This window comes from Anopheles merus, chromosome 3L (assembly GCF_017562075.2).
Source record: "Anopheles merus strain MAF chromosome 3L, AmerM5.1, whole genome shotgun sequence".
Taxonomy (NCBI): Eukaryota; Metazoa; Arthropoda; class Insecta; order Diptera; family Culicidae; genus Anopheles; species Anopheles merus.
In genome coordinates, this window is record NC_054085.1 from 4,829,149 (window position 1) to 4,844,358 (window position 15,210).

At 37.3% G+C, this 15,210-nt stretch overlaps 1 protein-coding gene across 3 annotated transcripts in view; it reads left to right on the forward strand.

Annotated features, from left to right (window-relative positions):
* The first annotated feature begins 14,729 nt into the window (after positions 1-14,729).
* The window catches only part of LOC121598749 (serum response factor homolog), a 118,559-nt gene continuing 118,078 nt past the window's right edge, over positions 14,730-15,210 (forward strand). For 2 of the 3 annotated variants that reach the window (XM_041926003.1, XM_041926005.1), the window contains exon 1: positions 14,730-15,003. The gene's annotated coding sequence lies outside the window, so the exon portion shown is untranslated. Of the gene's footprint in view, positions 15,201-15,210 lie in introns of all 3 variants that reach the window. The other variant, XM_041926004.1, reaches the window with a different exon arrangement.

Genomic DNA, 15,210 nt, shown 5'->3' on the forward strand with positions numbered 1-15,210 from the left:
CTCTCGCTCGAAGCTGTAAGCGAGGAGCGCCCCGGCTTGACTGACGCATGCATCGCTCGCGTTGCCTGGCATGCTCCTTCTCTCGCCTTTTTTGGAGACGCATCATCGTTGCGGATGGTGCTGGGCGGCCATGTTGCTGCCTGAAGGATGGCATAGAAAGTAGTGTTCTAGCCCGTCGCTGTCCTAGCGATTGACGCAGGATGCGTAAGTGGCGTGTATGCTGCATGCATAGTCGATAGCGCTGCGGCTGCGCTCGAAGATTAGCTGTTGCGACCGGTCCCCGAGAGCCTCAAATGTCGGTGATGCAGCCGGTCCTTTCACGCGCAAAGCTGCTCCACGCGTCCCCGCATTTTATGGATGGCTTGGCTAGATTTGGCTGCCCCTCGTTGTCGTGCTATCCGAACACAACAACATTACCGTCCTGCGTTCAAGCCCCGTTTGATCCTAGTGGCCCAGGAGTGCCTATCTCGCTAGGGGTAAACCAATTAGTAACAGGTCACGTCAACTCGCACGACTTGCAACATGCTCGCCATGAGTTCAAGCCTCGTATGGACCGCTTTCATCTTCTCATCTCACCTCTTCGACTATCACCCTTCCTGCTCGTCCGCTCTCTTACGCTCTGGTTAGTTCCCCATTTATTTACTCCCTTTCTCCTTCTTTCCTTCCCATTCCTTTTCTTTCGTATTGCTGTTCAATAATGCTAACATATTTTAGAATAACAAATGTAAATTGTAAACTGGTTTAAATTGTAAACTGGTGCAGTTTAAGGGAAGTTTAAGGCTCCAGTTTAAGGGAATTTGCTCGAATTCCCGATTATTCGTGCTATAAAATGTCAGTTGGGTAATCTTCCCACCCATAATCAACAACCATAATTGGTGTGTGTGTGTTTGCCCCATACAAATGGCATAATTTTTATTTTCACTTGGTCGAAAATCGCGGCGAAAACCCGATTTTGCGGCTGGGGGGGGTTTTTCAACTGGTTTGCAAATTGCATACTTTGAGGCAGAAATTTAACTCTGAAATAAAAAGGCACGAACTGGTATGGATAATATAAAATAACATTAGTATTGATTATTGTTAAATTTTAAGTATTAGTTATAATTAGTTACTTACTAGACGACATGAGTTTGAATGATTTCCTTCATATATTTTATTAGCCTCGTTTACACACATATTGTTTGCTCATATTCTGCTAGAAAATATCTGTCCAAAAGACTTTTTCACTGAGGTTTTATTCATAGAGACTTTGAGCCAATTGGCCTCATTCGCCTCTTCTCACTGAGGTAGGGGAAGTCTAGTAGTCTTTAGTGAATCTTTTTTGAAAAATCCATGCCCTGTTATCCATGTTGGATAACATGAATTTTTTGTCAGGCTTATATAAATACCGTGGTTTTTGTGTTTGAACATGTTGTAGTCGATTGCTCCCAAGGCCGAAGTTATCTATTTATTTATTTATTTATTTATTTATTTATTTATTTATTTATTTGAATTTATTTATTTGAACACTGAAACCCGTGTTGTTTTGATTAATTTGTTTACATTACAATATTTTTATTCGACAAAAAAGTAAAACGAGAAAATAATAAACTCTATAAGCTTTTGATCATGATCAATAATTAAAAATTATTTTTTATATTTTTGTAAGTGGCTACCTTAGTATATAATTAACTCATTTGTTTTAAATTAGAACGCTGGTTTCTAGCAAAATTGTACAAAACTTAAGTTACGACAAATTTAGAGTAGTGGGACAATTTGAAACGGGGATTGATAAACCAAAGTATAAATCTAATAGTGTGTCCTTTTCCTCCCAATTGGGCTGCTTGGCAATTTTGTCTGTGAAACGCCTCGCAAACATAACTTTCGAAGAAAATAAATTTATAAAATGTGGTAAAAAATCGGAGAATCGAAGCATTTTATGGGTCCTAGAGGAATATTGAAGAGTAAACAGATACTTCCATGACTTTTCCTCAAATTGCAGGAAGATCCGAACACTATCCTCAACAATTTCGATACCTGCGGTGTATATTATTTATACGGTCTGCAATTATTGCTCAGCTTCTCGAGAAAGCGGTTCCGCTGGATGATGTTCTCTTTAGCTTATTCCTATCTATTAAATTGAAACCAATTTAATTCGTTACTATTTGTATTATTATTATTATGAATAAATTCTTACTTCAGTACCAATAACGAATCATTTGTCTCAAATGTCAAATCATCTGTCTCTAAGTCTCAAATGTTAAAAAAACATATTTTGAATGAACAAATAAGTCAAACCAAACATGAAACTATCACTTTGTGACTAATAACAGCTCATTAAATCCTAAAAGTAATCGTTGATTTAAATTACAAGAGAGATGCTTGGTTTACTATAAAAATTAATATCAACCTGTAGTGTCCTCATTATAACCAAACGTTAGAAAGTGTACAGGATGGCAACGTATAAGTGATACACTTACTCGGATCCTCCTTTGACACGGCATGTCAAATACATGAATCAATTTTGTAAATTGTGTTGTTTACTATTTTTTTTACATTAATTACAGCCAGTTTTCGGTCCCGCTCTCTAACAATTGCAATGGTTTAAAATAGCAGTAGGGTTATCAGATTTCGGTATCTGCTGAAAGTGACGCTGATCGTGACATTATTTTTGAGGACGAAAAAATATTACGCTGAAGGTATATTTGAAAAAGCAAAATGATCGTATCTAAGGAGCATCTTAGTGATATACTAGTCGTTAAATAGAAGCTGAACGATGTCAAAATGCATCACCAGAGTTAGTTTGGGGAGCTTTATCAACAAAAGGGAAACTACCATTGCGATTGATTGATCGAAGCGTAAAACTAAGCAGGAGTACTATTTGCAACATATTGTCAAAAGTCATTTGAACCCTTGCGCTAAAATAGTTTATTTTATGCCACATAAAATACAACAGTTTTTGCATTCAATAGATCCAGCTCTTAGTGGTCTACGAATAGCGTAAGGAGAATTTGCCTTGAATTTCATCAGCTCATCTGAATGGCCTGAAACTTTTCCCGATTTGAAGCCATTGAGGCTATTCAGATTTTGCGATATATGGTACGAAAAATTGACAACATAATGATTATAATTTATAATATACTTTATAAACATTTGAGTTCACACGAATTAGGATTTAATTGAGTTTGAAGAAGATTAGAAACAACATTCCGAATGAAGTTGTGCGTGTGGCTTGTAGTAATGGGAGCTCCGGATTGGATTCGTGAATCTACTCCAACTCTAACATTCTCAATCCTGATCCGACTCCAAAATAAATATGACTGCGAATCTGGCTGCTCCGAACGCATACAGATTCAATTGGCTCCGAATGATTCCAGATTACTCCGATCGAATCTAAATGGCTCCTATTGAATCCGTTTTTACTACCATCCTTAATTTGTATAGAAAAATAGTTACACTACAAAACTAAGCTTGCAAGCATCCCCAGCTCCTAGCCAACATTGCTGTATTCATAGCCACACATATCAGCAAAACTTCGATCGTCTATGTGCGTACCGACAAAAAACCGTATTCTGAGTCTTCCATTATTTTCTGGTTGTTTCCAGATTTTTTTTCGGAAAAATCTCCTGATTTATGGTTTGCTTCCCTAATTCGTTTGGATTCTCTAAACGATTTACTAATAGTTTTCAGCATATGTTTTACCCGTTTCCACAATCAGTTAGCATTATTTAAATATTTTTGTAACAAATAATTCAAACAATTTGGAGCAACGCTCAAATGCCTTGTTGAATAACTCAAATAAATTTATTGAATTCAAATTATTTCTTGAAGCTAACAATAAATGGTGAGTCTCAGATAGGCAAATTGGAAAGTTCACAGGAAACTTATAGCTTGTAGCTAAGTGGCAATATAGTGCATAGGGGCACTGTATAGTGTAGATAAAGGAATGTAAATTAGGAAGTGTTTAGTTTATTGTTTTGAATAATTGGCAAATGATGGTGAAGTTTACCCAACAACTTAAATAAAGGCTAAACATTATTCCATTCCCAAACAGTTCTCTTCCACTAGCTTTCACTAGCGGCTTTCAATGACTTTGAAAAGCGTTGATGGGCTGTTTACAAATACAAAGAACAATAGTTGAACTCAACTTAACACTTAAAGGTGCTGTAGACATTGATACAATAGATAGGGCAAGTGTACCAATTGTGGCTATAGCACCAATTATGATTATAACGAATGATTTTCGCTCTGAAACATTCTTTTTGCATTCTTAAACCACGAATGGATTTTTATTTCAAGTATGAATATTTTAATTCATTTATGCTCCATTAATTTTGTGCTGGCTACTTCCGTTTGTTAAATATAAACCTTTTAAAATGTGTTGCTAAGATATTTGGCATCTCTTACTGTTTTGCTAAGAGCAGAACTGCAGCATCATTGGCGATTTTCAAGCACATAACCATAATTTTACCTTTAAATCATCATTTCGGTTCATGATTAAAATTTACCAACCTTTCATCGAAAATGTGCATAATTACCCTAATGTCCATGATTATTAAAACTTAACATAGGTCCACCAATTACTTCAGTATATCATGGATGCTTCGTTTACAACGCTCATTTCGGTCGTAGTGCGTACGGTACAAGTTAATAAGTCGGGGTTTTCATTGTCATTTTCGCATTCTAAATTGTAAGTATGTGTTTATGGCATCAGTTATGAGTAAAATGATATCAAATATTAAAAATCGAATCAGTTTCATCAAAATATCGAAGTATTTTATCTTTTTCTTTTGAAAAATTGCTGTATCAATTGTGCGATTCATTGAGCGTGGCTTTTAACACAATCAGTGATATGAAACGAATATTTGATACTATTAATTTAAAGTATTTAATGGTGTTCATACAGTTATTTAACTGCAGTGAACTTAACATTTTAACAAAATTTTCTACGATCTCTTGTTTGTTTAGGGACAAAATAAAAATTGTTCTTGTGATATACACATTTTAGAACATATTGACATTTACCTACTTTTTTAACATGAGTAACATCGGTATCATGATGACATACTATGGCCACAATTGGTACGTTTACCATACATAAAATCTGGTTTGAATTTTGCGACATAAACAAAATTAATCAATTTCACATTGCCACCCTGTATTATGTATGTGTGTGTTATCAAGTAAAATTAAGTTTATATAATAGCACAGTGCAATATCATAAGCATAAGCTTTATGGAAAATATATAATAGAACATTTCACCAACCTTGGTTTATTTTTTCTCACTGAGGGACATTCTTTAGTACAAAAGACATATTTTTTATGACATGAAGTCACACGAAAATTTAAGATCAATTACGACAAATAGTATCGTAATCAAATAGCAAATTATCGAAAGAGGATCTTTTGCGCAGGACATAATGTGAGCGAAAAGTTAAAATCGTTAGCCTTTATTCAGGCGATGGCTTTTTTTGATGAATCACGCAACGACAGCCTTGCTATGCTATGCTATGCTCGGTTAATATAAAAATATTTTCCAACGAAACTGTGGGGAAAGCTGGAATACAAGATTATTAAAATATGGTATTGAAAAGTCGGTGATTTTATTTAAAAAATCCACACAGCACAATATCAGCTGCGAAATGAATAATCTGAAAACAACGAAATGAATAACGAAATAAAGCATCATGAAACATGTGTTACACATGTTTTTGATTATTTTTTTCTTATTTCTAATTTCAACAAAACCTTGTATACATTTATTAAAAATGATAGTTGAGCGTCCATGAAATATTTTTTTTCAATTTTTAACTATTTCATTCGAAAAATCATAATTTTCTATGAACTGTGAAGATGCATTGGTTATTTCGTTCACTTCAAAACATGATTTCCAACTCTCTATGGGGTCCGTTCCTGGAACTGTGCACTCCCGGGTGTATAACAGCAAACACCCTTCCAGCTTGGACACGGACTCTTTAAGGAAAACAGTTTCCCACGCTGCTTCCCGCATGTCTGTGGTTGATATTTACCGCAAGCTCCAGCTTCAAACGAGATCGCGACGAATGATCAACGATTCAATAGATGTACGCTAGCGACATGACCACTGGCATGAGCTGGTTTTTGTGTGGTGCAGAACTCGATCTACGGGACCGTTTGCTGGGAAAAAGGGAAGGCTGCGTTAAACCGCAACCGCAGCATTGAAGGCGGTGGTGGTGGTGGTGGTGGTGGTGGCATCGATACTGTGCGTGATAATGAATGAGGTCACATGGAAAATGCATTTCGCTACTGCAATCAACGAAAGGAAACGAGAGGAAGGGTTGGGTGAATTTTCTCTTGAACCACCTTGCAGCAAGAGCTAGAAAAGCTTTTGCTTGAAACTGCATGAAGAGTGAGAAAAAGCGCGTTTTTCTCTAAACTATCATAAACATCGATCCAACGTTAGCTCTTCCTCGTCGTACGTTAAACGAGAGGGTGCAATGAATTGCATTGCATCACATCTCGGTCAACAGTTCTCAAGACAATACCGGCTCAGTTGGAAGGAGTGTGTTGTGGTCTGGTGAACGGAACCAGAGCTTTTCAATAGAAATACATCACACGCAACATCACAAAGCGGAAAGCGGGAAGAAAAGTTTTCTCATATGCCGGCAAGAAAAATAAGTGCATAAAATTACACCAAAGCAATATGGGGTGCAGAATAAGAACTAGTTACGATTGGAAGAATTATTTACCTCAAAGGTAGTCAAAGTCCATACAATTGATAAGCTGAGTGTATGTTACTTTTTAAAATGACAATGAACGATAAAATAACCAAAATAACGATTTCGACGTATATAATGGATGCAACTAAAACACTGTGTTTTTTTAGACATTTAGATTGAAAAATTCCTCTAAAATTTAAAACCAGAAGAATGAACAAAACAAGCAAATTGATGACAATTTTATAGCAATGAACATTGTTAACTAAATTCTCTACATTATTTAAATTCACTATTCTATCACATTCTTTATGTAAAATTTTGTGTATTTCAAGCAATAAATACGCATGTTTGTATAAAACCAATAAAAGTAAGATTTTCTTTAACAGACCCACAAAAATAGGATGTTTTATTGGTTCATACCGCGAAAACTACTTTTTATATCAAAAAGGTATTCAATGGGTCAATCTTCATATTGTTAAACATCATGCTGCTCAAGGCTGGTCAAAAATCAAAGCTTGCACACGTTGCCACGATGTCTAACCTGGTACACTCGTTTCCCATGTTTGCTGTGAACGATTTACTAAGAAAAACGACAGCCCCGAGGGCATCACATTCCTATTTTCCCCACGGGGCACAACTGGCGAAATAACAGCACCAACTCCGAACCCATAGAGTCCTCGATGCTGCAAACCCCAGTGACTGCAAATAAGTGAGCTCAATTCGTGATAGAATAAAGACTGGTGAAAGCCATCGCCAGCTCGTTTTTTCGCAGCAAACTGTAGGAATCCGCCCGGGCAAACGTGAGTTGCATTTCACCGGGCATTTTAATGTTGTGCACCTTCTCAGTCCTCTCCCGCGGTAGCCCATCCCCCAGTGTGACAAGTGCATTCGGGCACTGATAACAGTAAGCAATCAAACACACAAACAAAAACACCGTTGACAGCGAATGCGGTACGGAATAATGGGTGAGGAAAAATAAATGAAATAACGTTTGTCTCACATCAGGTACGACATCTATCGATCTTTGTGTGGAGGCAGTTTTCTAAGGCCCGGCGGGCAAGTGTACCTACTTCGCGGCAGGGAAAGCAACATCGGACATCGGCAGACGAACGATGGAAGACAAGCTGGCGACACATTTCGTGATGCTTCCTTCTATGGTGAAAAATGCACGCGCTCAACCATAAGGGAAGAACAGAAATGGGGACTAGAAGGAGGCTGTTTTGCGAAGTGGTAAAGGACTTATCGCGAGAAGGTGACGTGCATTAAATAATTTAATAGCTTCCAGGCAAACGCGACGCGACCGCGGAATCGTTTTTCCACCATCCGGAAAATAATCACTCCAAAGCCCCCAAATGCACCACTGGCCCCAAATGTACCACTGCCACAGGAATCGGCAGGTTGTTTTGGAAAGTGTCTTGTACTACGATGACGAATAATATTGCCACTGCACTGCAGTCGTTGCATCGTTGCACCACACTTTGCATTGCATTGAAAGGACAGTACTGAGGTCGTCACAAAAACAAAAGACTCCACCGATCGGCTGTCGTAAAACAGACAAAAGGAGAAAAAAGGCACAAAATAACCTAAACTGGAGGTAAAAAAAGACGAGCGTACTGGAATTTATAATTGCGTGTGATAAATGCAACGTCGGGCTCGATGATGTGATATCGTACGCCCGGCATCTCGGTGCGTCGGGCAGAATAATAATCAATCGCGCGGAACAGCATACAAGAAACAACTCGGTGCGTGGAATTGTTGTACTTGAAATAAATCAAAAGTCAAAATCACGCGACACACACACACACACAAAGATTGTCAGTAAGCGATCGGTCGGTTCCCATATTGCTACGGGAATGTGCACTTATGCACTCCCGGAATCGAACAATTCTCAATCGCTGAACACCGAAGGATGTACGCACATTTAATGATGGGAAAGCCGGACCGATCTCGCCCAGATACACACGTCACTGCTTTAATGAGCAACTGCAATTGAATGTAATTAATGCTTTGTTGCTGCCCCTTATCTGAGCGGCGTTGGGAGGTAGAATCTGTGAATGTGTTTGTGTTTGTGAATGTGTTCATGCTTGGGGGAGTATTGAGTTGGAATAGGGACGAACTGGAAATGGTAGAGTACTATGCTGCTAGTGTAAATGCTGCTGGTGCAATGTTTGATTGCAATCGGTTGTCAATTTTGTTGACATTTTTCGCGGAAAGTGTGTTAAAATGATGTTAATATAAATCGATGAGAGCACCACAACGCAGCAAGTTATTCAACCAGTTATTCTTATTCCTTGAAATATGCAAAATTCCAGGTTTGTTAACATCGTATACGCTTGAGGGAGTATTTCAAGGACAGTTCATGTTGCAAACATTTTGTTCTATACTGCAAGAACACGTAATTCCAGCTATAGGACCTTTACGACCAGTACAGTAAAGAAACTGAGATCTATAAGCAACACAATTTGATAGCAAAAAGATCCTTTTATGATCGCCAATTTGCGGTTGGATGAACATTATTCCAAATTTTTGTTTTAAAATGTCTTATATTTCAATATATTTTTGTTTAAAAAATAATGACGCCAGGTTTTATGTTTGTTCGGAAAAAACGTTTTTGTATAAATATGCAACGCACCAGCATAGATATCTTAGTAAATGTATTGATCTAAATCTGAGCTGCCATAGAAAGACTTAATAATATGCTTTTGTTGCGGAACATTCATAGCGGCTGTTATAAATAAAGGAATTGTAAATACAGTGGAACTTCTCATAACGAGTTTAATCCGTTGACTCACTCGTTATGCGGGAGGCTGTATTTCGTAAAATATGTATGAAAAGTGAAATAATTGGTTCCGGGTTAGGAAAAGTGCAGGTATGTATGTATGTATTATATGTATCAAAACCATACGGGACACCTCTAAGTGGCAACAGTAATGCATTCATCAATTGTTAGTAACGAAATTATCGCCTTCATGATCAAGCAGATCAAGAATACATGCAAGATCACACTCATAAATACACCTCACTCTTGTGAAACACAAGTTTCATAGGAAGGTACTCTACACACTAAAGTCCAAGTCCTGCTCACTTCCCCGATCGAAACTGAAGAGATCCTCCAATATTGTAAAATAATGAGGATGAAAATGGAACAATTAAACTGAAGACACTATCTTATTTAGTCCACCTGTCGATAAGTGCAGCAAAACTCTCAGGCACGGGCCTCAACGGATTTTTTAGATTTTTGTATGGCTTGGGAGTTTTGGACTGGCAGTGGGTGTTAATGTGCCACCACCTTTACACTTTTTCTCCAACCCTTATACCTGCCTCTTTTGGAAAATGTTTGGTATTTAAAGATTCTTAGTATTGCATTTAGATTTGTTCGTTATGCGAAAAAATCGTTATCACATTTAGCCCGGTGGCAGGGCCCGTATGCCGATGGTAGGCCCTGGGGCCTCTTCTCGCATTGTAAAATCCACAATCGACAATACGAAATCGTTCATCTGCGTGTATTTTTGTCCTGGTAATAACAAAAATGAGCCGGTCTCCTAGTACAGTCGTCAACTCGTAACACTTAACAACATGCTCGTTATGGGTTCAAGCCCCTAATGGACCGTGCCGCCATACGTAGGACTGAATATCCTGCTATGGAGGGAAATCAATAAGTCATTGAAAGACAAGCCCACAAGTGGTACAGGCAGGCCTTGACTGACAACGGTTGTTGAGCCAAAAGAAGAAGAAGAATTAAAAGTTTTCTAAAAAAAATCACCCAAAATAATAAGCGTTCAAAAGGCATAGTTTATTCCATTTTGCTATAGCTTTGATTTGAAAGTAAATAAGGTATGGATGTTATAATACTGCTTCAACAAATATAATATTTGGTCGGTAAAATTGATCATTTAGTTATATTTTCATTATTTTTAAATTCAATCAAATTCAGCAAAAATTACGACTTACATGACCTTATCATCAGTACAGTCTTTCTCCGATAATGTCGCATTCGAGTTACGCAAATTTTTATTTTTGATCCTTTAGATGTCAAATCGGTACAATTTTCTCCGTCAATTGTCGAATGAAAACTAATTTGCGATGTTTTCAAAAGTTCTAAATCATTAAAAATGCAAAATTAACCGAATTTTCTACACCAATAAATAAATAAAAGATTACATAAATAAACTATATTCAATCAAAAAACATTGTCAATCAAGTATTTTTTGGCTTTAAAACGTGATATTCGACATTCGTGAAAATCCAATTTTCGCAAATGTCTCCGGAACGCATTCATCGCGCAACTCGGGGAAAGACTGTAGCTCAATATTAAAACAAACAACATAATACAGATAACTCTTTGTAACCTGGGACCTCCCCAATATAAAAACCTCCTCTTATTAGAACATTTTTGGCTATTTATTTTTAGTACATTTTTGCACCTAATTTGGGAATCCTCTGAAATTTGTATCGTTCTTAATTGTATATGATGTTACCATGGTGTATGCTCAAATTTGAAATTGTGATCCCACTTTCTTATATCAAAAATATAAGGTTGCATACTTTATGTTTTATTTATTTCTAGCTTGTATGAACTTTTCACTCTCTTTGAACCTCTCTAATTTGAAAACGCTCCTTATTTGACAGTGCCATAGACTCTCAAATAAGAGTGTGTTGAATGTTTCATGTTTTTGTGATATGGCACTGAAAATGCATGGCAGATTATACAACTGACTAGAAATAGGAAATTTTAATTTATGCAAAATAAGAAAAATATGCTTATTTTATTTGTCAAAATATTTCTATGTTGTATGTGGTCAGGGTATTAAGAACCAGCATAAAATTTTCTTAAAATATTGGTTATTTTAGCGTTTACGAATTTATCGACTTGTTTATCTGCTCGTTTGCTTTATTTTTTCGATGCTTTTTTTCCTATTCGTTCTTTGATTGGCTTTTAAAATTTGTAATTATTCGTTACGCAATGAGAAAATTGTTAAAAATGCGTCTTTCAAAATTGTTTTAAGGCGTATTTTTTCAGATGGCTCTGTATGAATAGAAATAAATATACAAGATAAAATAGATATCATAGCTTTTTTCGAGTTATATTGATTTGGAGAACTTTTTCACCTCTCACATTAGAAACAAATAATTGATTTTTTTGTATTCATAGTCATATAAGTCATAACAGCTGTAATTGTTATAATTGTTAATATGTAAATCTATGCTCTGTAACATATCTCGTGTATTTTAAGATGAATTTGATTTATATTCAGGTATTACCGATGGCGCCGATTTTATTTAAGACCAATTAGCTGTTTAAATATTGTGATTGCATTGGTCATAGGTTCAGCAATGGACTTAATTAATTATTTAACGCATTTGTTGAAAAACATCACCGTAACGTGTTCTTTTAGCACATTCCAGTTGTTTACCAGATGAATTCATCTGAAAATTGATAATGGGTGGTCAGCAAGGGTGGCCACGCATAATCTGTTTTTTTTTCAGTATTTCATTACTTTGTGGGAGGTCCGACCATTTCATAGCTAAGGTTTCGTCATTCACTTATGACAACAGGCGTTAGATCATCGTCTGCCGGTTAGCACAACACACCACCTTTCGATTAGTCAAATGTTATGTTGAAAGAGAATTACAAAAAATGCACCACATAAAAATGCACAAATATGGAATAAATCTAAAATACTTTTTGAAAGTGGTATTTTGTAAAATATGAATATTTATTATTTTAGATTTTTTTTTTAAGATTTGGTTGTCTTCTCAATCGTCGAATTTAGGTGATTGAGCACGAATATCCTAATCGCAAACACTGCCGTTTAACTATTCAATCCCATCCACTTCCTGTTTGTTATACGTTTGGAGCGGTAGCTTTGTTTTGCATAATATACTTCCCAATTCGTATGTTTTTGTTTTTACGAGTAATTCTCGGTGACACGGGTAATAATGATTTGCACGTCAGTCATCAAACACACTAGCCATAAGCAAGCCAACACAGTGACCACATAGAACGGGAAATTGATTTCTCTTGGAGACTTGGCTGTAAAAGCTTACTTCTGTACTGCTTCCGGGTCGGAAATTGTAAGCGAATGGTATAATACAAAGGAAAGATGAACAAGTTGTAAAAAAAGCCGTACAGATCTAGCCGACTTGCTTCGAAACAATGAAATTGTTTAATCAACCAACGGGAATCAATCGTATGTTAATCACAACCGCCAGTTGCTTGGGCTGTAGTTTTGCCAATTGTTTTCAGTGCCGGTGTGGTTCGGCGTCGGCTTGTCAATCACCAATAGCAGCCTGCATGATGTTTGCCGGAATCGTGGAAGCGTTTTAATCGTAAGCAAAAGGCGCAACACCACATTTTATATGCAAATCCAGCTGTACCTGGAGTAGGGTCTCTAGGTACAGAGACAGTTATGCGAAGGTGTCTCTTGGGGACGGAAATGTGGTTTGCGTGATCAACCGGTGGTTATTGATTGAAAGTTTCCGCCGGTGGAATTGGATATTACAAAGTACGATTCGTATGCTTCCTCTCCTACCCTTGATCGAGAGTCAATCTTGGCCGTTCACCTACAAAGGGGCCAAATGTCATCGGAAGAGGATTCGATAAACGGCAGCCAATTCCGGTCAGGAAATAACTGTTTGTGATCAAAGAAGGAGTTGAGTAGCTATCAAATCACCGGTGCCAATTTATCCGTGACGGAAAGAAAAAACAAGGACTAACGGAAAATAAAACGTGATTGAGTTGAGCATGTGAAATCCATTTTACGAATAATTAGGCCTAATAATTAAGCTGGTAAATAATTTCAGAGTAGAAGACATAGCTGAAAAATCGATGAAATCATTATATGAATGTTTATACCGCTAATAAAACCAATGATTGTGATCTATTTGAATGCGTATAAGTTAAATTTCGCTTGTATTGTTAGTTGAAGTTTATTCTTTAATAAACACTGATGTAACATCAGCACTGGGTTGGCGCTTGGGAGAAGTTTTTGAAAGTTATTGAATTTTTATAGTTAAGAATACTTTTGTTATGAATACTGATAGTTAAGAATACTGGTTTTGGATAAACTTTGAACTAGTAATGCATTGTAATGCATTGTAATTATACATACATTAAACCACCTCTGCTTTATCTCGAATGTAGCTGACTTGACAGCTCCAAACATTACTTTTATTCATTATTATAACTTGTTACATTCAATTTTGCGTAACCAAATTGTCTACAGTTCTTTTAGTAGAATTGAGAAGCTTTTGAGCAATGTTTTGCATATGTATATTGAATTTGAAATCCCCAGAAGCAGAACAGTGAAATCTGATGTTTTACAAATACGGACATTGACAACGAACTAAGTGCTCGGTTAAATACAGTTCTGCTGTTCAATGTTCATTTTCCAAACATTGAATATTACTCCTAATGATAAATGAAATAGATACTAGTAACACAAAAGACTACACATTGCATTGATGACTTTTGTACGGAGTATACATTACATTAATTACCAGACTTTATTTGCGATATCAAGCTAAAGCAGTGCAAATACCTTATTAGTGTGACAGAGACAATGGTAGTTTTCGGGGCGTACCCAAAGCTATTCAGGCAGTGCTTTAAACGAACCTCATTAGTAAAGTAAACTATTGCTTACCTGCTGTTGTCGGGGTGTGTGCTTTTACGCAAACTGGGGAAATTTTTCTTCTCTCAAGTTGGGGAGCAAGTCTTCTAAAGAGGGGAAATCCGAAAGCTGACTTGTACCTGTATTAGTGTCCGAAGAGTGTAGTAACAATAACTACGTAAGCAGTGCAAAAGAGCAAGCATCATCATCACATCATTGCAAAGTGCGTACAATACATGGAAGCCGATCTCGTGAACCGAAGATCATGCCGAATTGTTGTAGATCGCACTAATACATGGGTTGACAATCGAGGTACGCCAAAGCGAGCATATGTTTTTTTATTGCCTTACGCTGCAATGCTCCCCATGCCGACCAAAGAACACATACGCACTAACGTCGTACGGCCCCACACGCACACATCGGTCGGGGCACGAGCACGAGCCGCGATCGCGCCTTCGGGTTGATATTATTTTATTTTCGTAATTTTATTATATCGACAGTGGTCAGCTCGAATCATATGTCGAATGTTGGCAGGTCCACGTGGTGTGCTCCCCAGTCTCGCTCGACAGTGTACGTTGGACGATTGGTCGTTTTGGGCGATTGTTTGTGATCGTTTTTGGTTTTGGCGCCCCCGAAACTAGTTTCGTCTTTTCTGGATTCGTCCACAGCTACATCCCCTGGGGCTGTTTAGCGTTTTTGGCCAGCCCTGTCAATCGAGGTATATCGTGTGTTAGTGTGTTACACTTGTTGCTGTTTTCTTGTTCGTTTCGAGTGATATTCATTGCCTGCGGTTTAAGATTCCTGGCCGCAAGCGCACTAAAGTGACTGATGAGATCGCATCTGCAGTGTAACTTCAGTTTCGTGTCTCGCGTGACGCTGCGGACAGTGACAACATTTGGTTGCTTGTGCAAAACCGTACGACCAC